At 45.2% G+C, this 14015-nt stretch overlaps 1 long non-coding RNA gene across 1 annotated transcript in view; it reads left to right on the top strand.

The window, feature by feature from the left end:
* The first annotated feature begins 827 nt into the window (after positions 1 to 827).
* LOC132247738 (uncharacterized) overlaps positions 828 to 14015 on the top strand; it is a 33266-nt gene continuing 20078 nt past the window's right edge. The window contains exon 1 of the long non-coding RNA XR_009459112.1: positions 828 to 914. This is a non-coding gene — a long non-coding RNA (uncharacterized LOC132247738). The remainder of the gene's footprint in view (positions 915 to 14015) is intronic.

Here is a 14015-nt window from a genome sequence, read left to right as displayed (position 1 = left end):
CTTGGTTCTGATTTTCAAAGGTGGCTGGTTTCTGGGCACCCAGCTGGAAACAACTTTAAAGGTCTCTGTTTTTTCAGAAAGTGCCAAGCCCCCACCTTCTAGTAACCAAGGTCCCTTCAGGCATTTAACATGAAGCACCCAAGAATTGCTAGTTGCATTTGGAAGTCCAGGGCCTTTATGAATATCATAAAATGGATGTGAGGATTGTGCATACATTCATTATTAAATAACAGTTAATTACAATAGAAAAGAAAGATCAACCTGCTGGTCTACCCTAAAATTTACCCTGCAAGGGAAGAAATCAAGGTGGTTTTTCTGGTCCTGTTCCTGACCAGCTTAAGGAAGTGCCTGGGTGTGAAGGGAAACAGAATGGGAACAGCTCGGTTTTTTGGTCACTTCAGGTCTTTAATTCTCAGCTGCAGCTCTCTGAGGCGCTTTCAGTTGTTCATACTGGGAAGCTGCTGTTTATTGGAGTGCTGCAGTATTACACTGCAGGCAGGTCACTCACCCAGCCTCTTTATTAAGGTCAGTCAGCTCTGTGGTCAGGTTTCCAGACAGTTTATTTTACAAGGGCAGCCTTGTCCACACAGGAAGAACTGCAAAACAATCAAGTGTGCAAAGAGCAAACAACCAAAACCCCAACCCTGTGGTCTTTCTTCAGACCCTCAGAAAAGTAGCACAGGTTCTGTGCTTCTCTATAAGCATCACACCTCCTCTCTCCTCCCCCCTGCCCTCTGCTCCTGGTCCCCCTTAAATCTCTCTAGCTTTACCCTTTTCAGTTGCAGCTGACTTTGTCACCCAGCCAGGCAGACTACAGGGTGAACAGGGCCAGCAAATAGGGAAGCAGTTTGCAAGCAGTTCACTGGGAGCAAGAAGAGGAAGAGAAGCCAGGCACCCAATCCTGCCCTGGGAAGGTAAGTGAGCCAGGGCTGCCTGTGTGTTTTGCTGGATGAGTGTTTGTTTGATGGTCTCTGTATGTTGTGGGCATGTGGTCTGAGAAGCTGTGAGTGTTGCTAGCTGAGTGATTGCCAGGGAGCCGGGTTTTCTGTTTCCCAGAAAAATGTGGTAAAATGTGGATTTTCTCACTTTAAGGAGAAAACCCTGGATTTCTTCCCTTAAAGGAGAAAGAAACACAGGAAACAGTGGGCTTGCAGAGTTCCAGCCTGTAAAGGGCTGGGGGAGTGGGAGCAGGGTGGTCAGGCAACGGATGCCATGTGCACGTGCTCACTCACACGTGCACGTGGCCACCAGGCAGCCTGAAGAGTAGCTCCCGCAACTCCCCACAGGTAGGTCAGAGCAGGGGGTGGGGGGAGATTGAGGCCTCCGTAGGGAGGGAGGGGGTTGGGCAGAGCTGGGGACCATTTAAGATTTAAGCTGTGGACGGTGCATGGGGCTTGGGGCCTGGGCCTGGAGTGCAGGAAGTGGGATGGGGCCGCGGCCAGCTTATCTGGGGGGCAGGGGGGCTGGCTTCTTGCTGCTGCGAACACACCCGAGAGGAGCATGTGTCCCCCAGATTTGTGCATGTGGTGGAGGCAGGCTGCCTGCTGTGGGCTTGGGTTCCCTGCCATGCTGCTCCCCCTGGGGCCTCCACAGTCCAGCAGGCAGGACCCAGTGTGACAGGGTGGAGTGGGATCAGGCAGGGAAGCTCAGTGCTGCTGCCGCAAGCCCTACGCTGTCATAGCAAGGCTTGCCCCCTCCCAACCCAGCAGCAGTGGAGGGCATAACTCCATGCTGGCACCCCCACTATTGCCAGATGGACAGGGGAGAATGTGTGATTTTTATCTGAGAGTTTGTGATTTTTAAACAGAAAACCAGGATCTCCGGTGATCGCTGAGTGATTGCTGCCTGCATCTGACAAAGGCCCTAACAAGGAGGTGGAGCCAGCCCAGGCCCAGCAGGATATACACGGAGGCTCCCTGAAACCCTTTTTACACACATGAAAAGAGCTGGTGCTGCCAGGGCATCTTGATGCCTCAGTCTTGCTTTGTGGAGTGCTCTCAGCGTGTCAGGGTGGAGGCAGTTGTGTTGGGCAGATTATTGTCTCATTGTAGCAGAGCTGTTCTTTGTGGGGCAGGAGTGGTTTTTGGTCACCAGCGGCTTTCTCCCATCTTATCCCATCCCACACAATCCCGCTGTTTCTGAATCAGCAAGTGGAAGAGGTCACCATTACTCCCACGACAAAATATCTGCTATGGCAGAATCCAATAGTGCATTTATGGTGTACACATTGTTGTTAAGCTCTGGGTGTTGCTGAAAGCTACCCCAGTTGCCTATAAGGTAAAAGTCACTCCTGTGAAGGGAAGCAGAACAAGGCCTAAGCACTACTCCAGGCTTCACAATGAAGCTTCCACTCTTAAGAGGCAAGCTGTTGTTCTGGTTTCCCCAGTGTAAGGGGTCCTGTCACTGGTGTTCATAGTATTTTGAGTGGAATGTACTCCTTCTAGTACTTCTATCATCTTATTTGTAAACTATGATCTAGTCAGGAGAGCTAAGTGTGCTCACGTTGATTACCAGGCTCTCTAAGGCCATCATTCCAATTTTTTATTACGTTTTCACCTTTTACCATTTCTCTTTTTGGGGAATTCTCTTGGATCTAGAAGCAAGTATTTAAAATTCTTCCCAATACCAAAACTAGCATGCTGAATTGCCTGTGTGGTGGCTCAGCTGTTTGCTCTGACTTTCTCACTTTCTCTCTTGTTCTATTTACCCTTATACAACTTTCAGTAATTTGGGTGCCAAACCCTACCCCTTTAGTCATCCAAAGTAAAACTCAGCCCCATGTAGAAAGTCAATATGAGTCCTGTGCACCAGTTGCAGAGATGATTTTGGAATCGGTGGCCACAGCCAGATGAGCACGGACATTTGTTTCCCCAGGGACAAGTAGCTATGGCACACCTTGTGCTATTGCTACTTGTCCCAGGGAAATGCCCGTGTCATATGCACTGTGGTGCACAGCAGGTTACCAGGTGGGGGCCAGCAATTGTGCTGGCCCCAGCAGCCTTACCTGGGGGCCCTGAGGGGCTGCAGCCATGGTGCTCCTGCAGTAGGGAGCCTGGCTGGCAGCTGGAACGTGACTCTGGTTGGCTAGGCTGTAGTTTTGGGTGGTGTGCATTGCTGCCACGTGTGCCACCCCACATTTTTTTTTGCATGGGTTTTTTTGACCTCGGGATCTCCCAGGGTTTAAAAAAACCCAACTGCACTGCAACATAGCAGTGCAGGGAATGCTTGGATGAGCTGTGTGTGACACCACAGAGGGGTCTGTGGCGCCACATACCACACATGCACGCTTGTCTGGACGTGGCCAATGGGTCTATTTTATGAGCATAGAAAGTAGGGTTTGGCTCGTTTGTATGTGAGGATATGTGAAGGCACAGGGCCTTGAAAATCTAGTATTGTATCAAACTAGATCTAATGCTTTACCCAAGAATACAATGATTAGATTGGCCTCTTTGGCTCTGCGCTCTTTATAATGTGCTCCTGTTTCTTAGCTGGAGAACCTACGTGGTCTATTTCTTGTTTTGACTAAGTATTTTAGATGTGGCAACACAAGAAGTAATTAAAAAATAACTTTATGAGACCAACTCAATAAAAAGTTATTGGCAATTAATACAGGTGTAAAAAAAAAAGTAATTAACCCTCCCCCCTGAGAATTAATGAATACTTTTCATTATACCCCCAAGGAATAGTCAGCTCAATAATAATCCATTTCAGATTAATGTGATTCTAAAAGTACATTGATTGAAAATGCAGGCTGCAAAATGATCAAACAGGCAATTTTATAGGGATGAACATTGGAGGGAATTGCTTCCAGAGTGAGGTGCTATTAATAACTTCTGCTGGGTTAAATGTAATAAAGGGAACCTCTTATTTGTTAAGGGTGAATTCGAAAGTGGGTGAAGTAAAATGGTCAGAAAGACCAAAGGTCTAATTCATCCCTAGTGTTAGTGGATGTAGTTCCTAGGAAGTCAATGGAATTTCATTTGTTTCATACCTTTTCTGAATTAGGCCTAGGAAACATATAGAGTAAAACATGTCTGTGATGTGACTGGAATTCCTCGTCATGCCAGCTTCACCTCTCTTGGATGTAGTTCATCACCAGTTGTATGGTGTTCTCTATTGCACACAAGAATCTGTAATTATTCTCTCACGTCATGTAACACATTTAAATGACACAGAATCAATACTAGACAATGGGCCTTGCCATCCCAAATTTTCCATAGGAATCCCTGAGTACTTTGGATGCCCAAGTATCACCTGACATGGGAGACCTAAATTTTGATGAACTGATTGGGGACCCTTCTATGTGGCACCCTGCTGCATCTGCTGAGATGAAGGCCTCTATTACTGCATGAATGTGGCCCTGCTGCTTTCTAGTTCGGGAAGTAGCGGCAGACTTACTTCTGCATCAGAAGCAGTAGAGCTATGTTCAAGCAGCACTTCCCCAGGGCCAATTAGTCATGCCTCTGAGCAGAGTTAATTAGCCTGCTCTCAATCACACACTGAGGTGCCTACAGTAACCAAAATTAGAAAGGATTAAACTACTTTCAATTCTGGAGGTCTGTGGAGCATCCAGTATCTTTATCTGTGAAAACGGGTCACTGTTTCCTCCTCAAGAGTTGTGGCTCTACATTTTCCCTCTTCCCAGTTGTGGTTTGGACTTTTTCTTAGATGTGTGCCTGTGTAGATAAAAATTGTGTATCTCATTTTTTGGCAGTTTCTACATCAGTTTCTCTTCAGCAAAATTTGATGTTTGTGAGACGGAGAGGAAGGCTGGGAAACAGCTACTCTATCCATGCCAGGACTTGTTATTTATCATGAATGTTATTTATTCTGCTCTGACAACCTATTCATGTTTACCATGATTGTCTTCTTCCTCCTCAACATTATAAGACACAAGATAAAAAAGTGTTCTCTGTCAGAGGAAAGATCCAGGAGAGAGCACAGATCAAACAGCAAAATTCCCCCCCAGGGAGCATCCCTTCCTGTTCATTGATATTCACAGGCATCCTCTGATGCATATACTGGGGCCTGCTCCTCCATAGTCCTTACTTGGCCAGAATTCCATTGTCCAGTGTAAGTGCTCAAGCAGGATTTAGGTATCCAATGCCAGGTACAGACTATAAGTGATTGGAAACTGGTCTGTACCCATAACAGAACAGAAGTTTGGCACACATAGACTGGTTTAAAAATGGCAGAACCTGGTCTAAGATTTGCCACCTCCTCTCCCCCCCACCAAAGGGTGAATGTGTGTTCTGTTTGTTAAAGGGGGCAAAGGGGCTAAGAAAACCGTCTTGGCTGAACAGGGAAATCCAAGAAAGCCTAGGGGCAAAAAAAGAGGTATACAGGCTGTGGAAACAGGGAGTAGCTTCCAAGGCGGAGCATACCTACTTGGCCCACACTTGCAGGGAGGCAGTCAGAAAGGCAAAGCAGAAATGGAACTTAGGCTGGCAACAAAGATTAAAGACAAAAAAACCCCTTCTTCTGGTATATAGGGAGTAAAAAGAAGGCACAGGGTAGCACAGGACCCCCGCAGGACAAATTAGGGCAATTGGTGACAAATAGGGGGGGGATAAGGCTGAGCTCTTCACTGAGTTTTTTGTATCTATATTCCTGAACACAGATCAAGACAAATCTCCCAGTTGGATTATAGACAAGCACAAAAGGGACACCAGCCCACCAACGGTTACCACTGACTTGGTGAAGAGGCACTTGGAAGGACTGGATGTGTTTTAAGTCAGCAGGCCTGGATGATCTTCATCCTAGGATGCTGATAGAATTGATCAGTGTCATAGCAGAGCCATTGGCACAGCTGTTTGAGCGCTCATGGTGCTCAGGTCAGGTCTCAGAGGACTGGAAAAGGGAATATGGTCCCTATTTTCAAGAAGGAGAGGAAGGAGGATCTGGGTCACTTTAGACTGGTTAGTCTCACCCCTATCCTTGGGAAAACCTTTGAAAAAATTAAGGATCACATTTGTGGGAGTCCAGTGGGAAAAATAATGCTGAAAGGTAACCAGCATGGATTCATAGCAGGTAGATCCTGCCTGACTAACCTTGTTTCTTTCTATGACTGGATCACAAAATGCTTAGATGAAGGAATTGAGGTAGATGTCATTTACTTAGATTTTAAGAAGGCCTTTGATATGGTATCTCATCCTAGTCTCTTAATTAAACTGAGCGGCTATGACTTAGATAATTACACGGTCAGGTGAGTGGCAAATTGGCTTAGGAGTCACACCCAGACAGTGTTGGTGCATGGGTCAGTATTGACTTGGAGAGATGTGGGCAGTAGAGTTCCGCAAGGCTCAGTCCTTGGACCTGTGCTGTTCAGTGTCTTCACCAGTGACTTGGATGAGGGCGTGGAAAGCACTCTGACCAAATTCGCAGATGATACCAAATTATGGGGTAAAATTAACACACCAGAGGGTAGGGAATGAATCCAGGTGGATCTGGACAGGTTGGAAAAGTGGGCAGAATGGAATAGGATGCAGTTCAACAAAGACAAGTACAAAGTGTTGTGCCTAGGGAGAAGGAATCACCAACACACTTACAGGCTGGGGGAGGACCTTCTTAGCAGCACAGGAGTGAAAAGGGATCTCGGAGTCATTGTTGACACCAAGATGAACATGAGTCATCAGTGTGACGAATTGATCCGTAAAGCTAACCGCACTTTATCATGTATTAGCAGGTGCATGATGCACAGGTCCAGGGAGGTGATACTTACCCTCTATGCAGTATTGGTCAGGTCGCAGTTGAAGTATTGCATCCATTTTTGGGTGCTGTACTTCAAGAGGGATGTGGACAACCTCAAGAGGGTTCAGAAGAGGGCCATGCGTATGGTTAGGTGTCTGCAGGCAAAGTTCTATGAGGAGAGATTGAGGGAGCTGGATCTCTTCAGCCTCTGCAAGAGAAGGCTGAGAGGTGATCTTGTGGCCACCTACAAATTCATTGGGGGCGGGGGTGGGGAGAGGGTAGCAAGGAATAGGAGATGCTCTGTTTACCAGGGCACCCCTTGGAGTAACTAGGAACAACAGACACAAACTGATGGAGAGCAGATTTAGGTTAGACATCAGGAAGAACTTCTTTATGGTAAGGGTTGCCAGAATCTGGAATGGGCTTCCAAGGGAGGTGGTGCTTTCCCCTCCTTGGGGGTCTTTAAGAGGAAGCAGACATGCATGTGGCTGGGGTCATCTAACCCCAGTTTTCTTTCCTGCCCAGGGCAGGGGGTCAGACTTGATGATCTGCTGAGGTCCCTTCCGACCCAAACATCTATGAATCTATGAATCTACTTATCTATGCAGACAAGGTTCTTTGTGTCAATCTGATATCTTTTATTAGACCAACTCAAATAGTTGGAAAATTTTTTCTTATCAAGCTTTCAGGTTTAAAAACCCTTTGTCAGGCTGAGGAAGCATCTGTAGTTGATGTGTGCTCTTCCTGGATGGAATGAATGGTAAAGAGGCCAGAGGCTGGTATGCATGTAAGAAAGCCAGTCAGTGAAGAAGTAAATTGAGGAATCATAGAAGGAAGGACCAGAAGGGACCTATAAGATCATCAAGTCCAGTCCCCTGCCACAGGCAGGAGGTAATTGGGCTCAAACAGGCTCAACAAGGTATTTGTCCAGTCTCCTCTTAAAGACCACCAGAGATGGTGACTGCACCACCTCTGCTGGAAGTGTGTTCCAGATTCTAGTTACCCATACAGAAAAAAGTTTTTCCTTTCATTCAGTCAAAACTTTTCCTCAACTAGCTTGTGTCCATCCCTTGACATATTTGTAGGTGGCTATCAAGTCACCTCTCAGCCTGCTTTTGCTCAGGCTGTACAGTCCCAGATCCCAAAGTCTCTCCTCACAGGGCCTGCCCTCCAGGCCCTTGATCATGTGAATGGCCCTTCTCTGCACCCTTTTGAGCTTGTCCACAACCTTGAAGTGTGGTGCCTGGAACTGGAGTCAGTGGGTGAGAGGCAGGCTGGGGTGGAGAGGCAGAAATGGGGATGAATGTAGCAGGTAAATAGTGGAGAGGTACCTGGGGAGTCAGATGTTAGGCAGGTTATAATGTGTCATAAATCCAATGTCTATATTTAGTCCATGATTTTGTGTATCCAGGAGGTTGATGAAGTGAAGTTCATAGGCTTGCCTGTGAAAAGTGTTTTGTAAATTCCCTTGGAGGATTAAAACTGAGAGATTGGGGAGAGAGCGGTTTTCTTGTGAGAAATGTACCCCCACTGTAATTGGGTATTCTTGTCTTTAATAGATGTCCAGTGTATGTTCATTCTGGTGTGCAGTTGTTTGGTCTCTTCTACGTATTTTCCATCAGGGCATTTGGTGCATTGGATTAGATGTATTACATTTCTGGAGGTGCAGCTGTAAGATTCAGGAATAGTGATGGTTCTGTTGTGGGGTGTAATAATTGAGGGGGTGGTGTAGATATGTTGGTAGGTTTTGCATTTCTTGTCATGGCATGGTCTGTATCCATTCAGTGTGTTTTGGGCCATAGGAAGTTTGCTTCTGGTGATGAGGTTAGCGAGGTTCAGTGCTTGTTTTAAGGCTAGGATGGGTGGTTCTGGGAAGATGTCTTTAAGAAATGGGTGTCCTTTTAGTATGGGTTGCAGTTGTTTGAGGATTTTCATTATAGGTTCGAGGGAGGAGTGATATGTCATAACCAGCAGTGTGCGATTTGTGGGGGTTTTCCTTCTGTACTACAGCAATTCTTGTGGTATCTGGGTGGCACTTTCAAATGTGCGATCTATCTCTGGAGGAGTGTCCTTGTTGAGTGAAAACCTTTTTTAAGATTTGTGAGGTGGTAATTCCAGGTGTTCTCTTCAGTGCAAATTTGGTGGTATCTGAGGGCTTGGCTGTGTATCACAGCTTTCTTGGTGTGTTTAGGGTGATTGCTGGTTCTGTGCAGATATGTATGTTGGTCCAGAGTTTCTTGATAATGTGGTCTGTATTTTACCATTCTGGATACTGATCATCATGTCTAAAAAGATGTTGGTGCTGGAGTATTTAAGAGATAGTTGGATGGAGGGGTGATGATTGTTTAATTTCTGATGGAACTCAGTCAGAAATTACAGGTTTTCAGTCCAAATGTTGATGTCATTGATTACATCTTAAGTATGATGGCAAGTGTTTGATGGTGCAGTCCTTGAGAAATTCTTCTTCCAGGTGGTTCATAAAAAGGTTGGCATACTGTGGGGCCATTTTGGTGCCCATAGCTCTGCCCATGATCTGGAGGAAGTGTGCTTCCATGATCAGGAATGATCTAAAGCACTAAACTCCTGCCTATACTCTACTGTGATACAGAACAGAAGTTAGGAGAGTATCTAAATTCTAAGTCCTCGGAGCATACAGATCCATGGGGAAGAGTGCCCACCTTTTGCATATTTGCCTAGTGGTTGTGGAGCACTTGCCTGAGAAGTAGGAGACCTGGCTTCTAAGCCTTTCTTAAACCCATATCTCCCATTTCCCAAGCACCCTCCACCCATCCAGTTGGAGAACCAGGGTCACTGTGCAGCCAAGGGCATTATCCTAGTGAGTGGGAGATGTAGATTCAAGTCCTTACAAGCTTTGGAGGGCTAAGCATCTGATTGCTCACTTCTTGAGTAAGTCTCCTAACCAACAGGTCATGATGCAAAAAGTGAGCACCATCACCATCCACTGTTCAGTAAGGCACCAATGTTCTGGCTCCCAAGTAGAGGGAGTTATCTAAGCTCCAAGGAGGAAGAGAGACTCAGACATGCTCCTGTGCTTTGCATTTCCTATTGACTATAGGCATTTCTGAGCCTTATGAACCATCAGTGATGCCTTCCTCTTCCTATTCAATCTACAGGAAACATAGGCTCAGTACCCCATTATATGAAATGCTCTTCTGGAGCCAGGAGACAAACTGTTGATATTTCAGTGCCAAAGGGGAGATACCGAGATGATCTGTCTGGCTCTAGCCCTAAATCCTTAAGCCTTTGTGTGGCAGCCAAAGGTCGTGCTAGAACCCTGAGTAGCAAAGTTGATGACGATGATGATTATTGAATTTCTTTTTGCAGTATTGAATTTTGCAGATTATTGAATTTCTTTTTGCAGTACATTGTAGCCTAAAGGCTACAATGAGGAATCAGAGCAGCACTATGCTAAGTATTGTGCCCCATGTAGTGAAAAAATGGTCTCTATCCCAAAGTCCTTGTTTGTGTAAAGGACAACAAGTGTGTAAACCAAAGAATGGGGGAGGGAGCACTAGGTTGCAGTGAGATGTCTGGGATTAGTTTAATAAGCAAAGGTTGTTCATTTAATTCTGGCATTTCCTGCTATCTGGGTGCTTGACTTTGTAGCCTTAACTTTCTTTTAGCAGAAGTTTCTGTGATGTTTTCTGAAGTTTCAGACACTTTAAAATTGGCAACACTTCATGAGAGAGCACCATATTTGACCTCATGTTGGGTCGTCATCAGGGTTGGGAAACTTTACTCCATTATGTGACATAATCCTAGGTAAAGTTTCTTACATGATCATCAGTCACCCACTCTGTAATGCATCTATTCCGTGGAATAGCATTGGAGTCCAGTCCTTTGTGGGGAGGGTACATGACATAATCCCAGGTATTGGTCCAGGCAACTGAATGAACTGATAGAAAAATAGGGAAAATTTCACCAAAAAAAAAGTTGCCCCTGTTTCCCCCCACTTTAAAAAAAATGAAAATTCTCTATATTTTTCAACTAGCTCTAGTTATCTGTGGCACTTTAAGCTTTTCTTAAATCCACATCTCCCATTTCCCAGGCACCCTCCACGTATTCTGTTGAAGATCACGTAAGCACTTCATTCTCAAGCACCCCCCTTTGGTCTAATAATCATGTTTCAAAATGACAACTTAATCTCCAACATTTTTATTGGAAATCTTCAACATTTGAAGGAGGTTTTTTTTCAATAAACCTGGTGTGGGTGAAATTGATACCAAATGTAGAGCAGAGAGGCAGACAAATTTCAGTCTCCTTTGAATTTTTATACAACTCAGAAGCTTGTGTTTTCCAGGATGGATAACTTTCAATTATCCATTAAGAGCATGTATTTCCACTCTGCTATTTCATAAATGGCTGGCCTGATTTGCCTCAAACCACCCCTCTTCTCCCATCCCTTTTCTCCCACCCTTCTCTACCAATAGAAGGAAAGGATATTTTGCAGGTGTGGGTTGAGATCAAAACTGGACTCATAAATGGAGCCCAGGGTCAGCAGCCAGGGGATCCAGCATGCCCATTTTATAATGGGAAGTATAATGGAAATCTTAACTGTAGATTTGATCTATAACCACAGAGCCAGGTAAAACAAGTTGTAACTGCCAGCAGCTGTAACTAGGACAGATCAATAAGGCACAGAGAAAGACAGCAAAATGTGTACAGTGTCACCCGTGGCTGTGCCATGGAGTTAGGGGCTGAGGATGTTTCGGGCTTTATACAAGCTGCATACAGCTACTTTCAAAGTGCATTTATTTAATTTGGAAATACCCACGGAGCCGCTTTGTGAATTACCGCTATAACAAACATCTTATTTACTGTAGCACTTAATGAACCTACCCAAGCCAGCAAAACAAACACTGTACAGCCTAAGCTTTAGTTTAGTAGCATGCCCCACCCCACATCCCTTGTGTCCGTATGTGTTCTGAATCATCGTTCTTGGTGAGGCAAGCAATGGTGGTGTCACACCAACTTTAGACTGTTTCTCCCTCCTCACCCCATACTCTCACTGTAAGTGAAGTGTCCCTATTCAATGACATTACCCTTGCCCTGAAGATCTCTGTTCTCTCTGCTCTGGTCACGGTCAGAGGAAAGGCAATGCTAATGAAGCAGCAGCTTCAACAGCATTAGTACCTATTAGACCTTTCATATTTAGACTGAGTTCCTCTCGCATCACTACACAGTTGATCAGAAGGCTGCTACGAGACAGAATGGCAGTCAGCTGCCATGATGTTTCAGGGTTTCACCATAATGGACAGAGACAAGCGGTGTCAATACTGACTGAAAAGTTGTGGTCAGCGGCAAGCTACCTTGAGTCGCATATCAGGTTTAAATACAGTACTATTTACCAGTCTGAAGAAGGCCTAAGAGGCTGTTGGTATTTTGTCAGTGGGACTAGCTTGTCATTTGCTGCACTGATGAGATCTGCATCAGAACAACTTCCCTGTATATGTGTGTGCTATGCCTATTTGTCTCAAGCAGCCCACAGGAGCAGTTGTCTGCTTTCAAGCTATGGGTGGTGCTAATCTTAAGCAATTCACGTAGTGTTTCCTCTGCTTCTAGTGACTTTCAGCGTGAATGACTCTGTCAGCATTTCTGAGGGAGGCAGTGTGCTGCAGTGATCTGAGAGCGCGGACTGTTATGCCAGGAGTCAGGATGCCGTTGGGTTTATTTTTCCTCCAAACTCTTTTAATAATTTTTGAGTCAGGAAACTGTATAATGCCTACGTGCCTCAGTTTCTCCATTATAGGAAGGTAACAAAAATAGACCCTAGCACAAGTGTTCCTAAAAATGTAGGGGCACCTCTTGGCATAAGGTAACAAAACTAAAGCCGAGCTCCCAACAGGAGCAGCATTTTTCCTCTTAAATATAGTCAGCATAAGTCCAGGATCCCAAGATGTTTCTCTGCTACGGTTTTATAGTTTCATATAGTTGTTAGGGGCTGGAAGGTCCCGCCCTTCCACCTCTTAATTGTCTTTGTTGCTCTTCTGGTGAGTCAAATGAAGTTTGTTTAAATATTGGAGCATGCAGCTTTTTCTGGAAGTATGCAATGATTAATAATAGCCCTTCTCTGGGCCTAGGGTATATTACTATAAATGTACCTAAATGTCTGTCCAAGCAAGCACTGGCCAGCCAGTTTACTGAAGCAGCAGGGTTGATGAATTTGTGCTAGGCCTCAGTCATCTGCCCCTGAATGCCTAGCTGGTGCTGTCACTGTTGTTATATGTGATTCAAGGAACAGTTATTTCAGAACTCTGGATTATGGGAATGATATTGATCCTTTCTCTTGGCCTAAATTCATATAACAATATGCCAGTCCCTTTGGAACAGGGGTGTAGGTTGTAGCCATGTTGGTCTAAGGATATAGCAGATAAGGTTCTTTGGGTGAATCTGATACCTTTTATTAGACCAACTAAGTTGTTGGGAAATTTTTGTCTTAGCAAGCTTGTGGGTTGAAAAGCAGTTGGTGTGTGCTCCTCCTGGATGGAACGAATAGTAAAGAGGCCAGAGGCTGGGGTGTCGCAAGACAGGTAGTCAGTACAGATGCAAACTGAGGAGTCAGTAGGTGAGAGACAGGCTGGTGGGGGGAGGGAAGGGAAATGAATGTAGCAGGTAAATAGTGGAGAGGTACCTGGGGAATCAGATGTCAGGCAGGTTATAATGTGTCATAAATCCAATGTCTAGTCCCTTTGGAATACATTTGAACCTAGGCTACTTCAACAGGCAGAAAAGCTTAAGCCAGCAAAGCAGTCCCAGCACTCTTTGCCACATTAAGTGTCTGTCATCTGAATAAATTGATTGGGAACACCCTGAGTTCTCATCCAGGCATCTGCAAACAGCAGTCCTCCCAGAAGCTTTCAAAATGTTGGCTATTATGGGTCATTGCAATAGCTGAAAGAAAATCTTTAGCTCAAACATAGATTAAATGGTACATTTTGCATTGGCTTAGGTCCAGTCTAGATCATTTTTGGCTGTAGTTGCTTCTTGGTCCCCCTGTCTCCATCTCCTCATGTAATGCCTTGGATCTGGGAATAAACAAGAGTCCTTGTTCTCTGCTATCATTGCTAGACATGGTGGGATAAGTGGTTCAAGGATCTAAAAATCCACTGGCTGTTGAGTGGCAAGTTGTGAGAGCACACATCAAAACATCTGTGGCAAACATGGACAGGAATGTGGAGAAACTCTGAAGACAAGTAATGTGAGAAACGTATGCACCAGTGTCCCTGCTACAGCTTTCTCACATAGTGCAAACAAAGTCTGGCTGTTGGACTGTGCTAAAAAGCCCTACTATATTCTGTGGTTCA

Source organism: Alligator mississippiensis, chromosome 1, assembly GCF_030867095.1.
Source record: "Alligator mississippiensis isolate rAllMis1 chromosome 1, rAllMis1, whole genome shotgun sequence".
Classification (NCBI taxonomy): Eukaryota; Metazoa; Chordata; order Crocodylia; family Alligatoridae; genus Alligator; species Alligator mississippiensis.
This window is presented reverse-complemented; position numbering and strand designations above follow the sequence as displayed.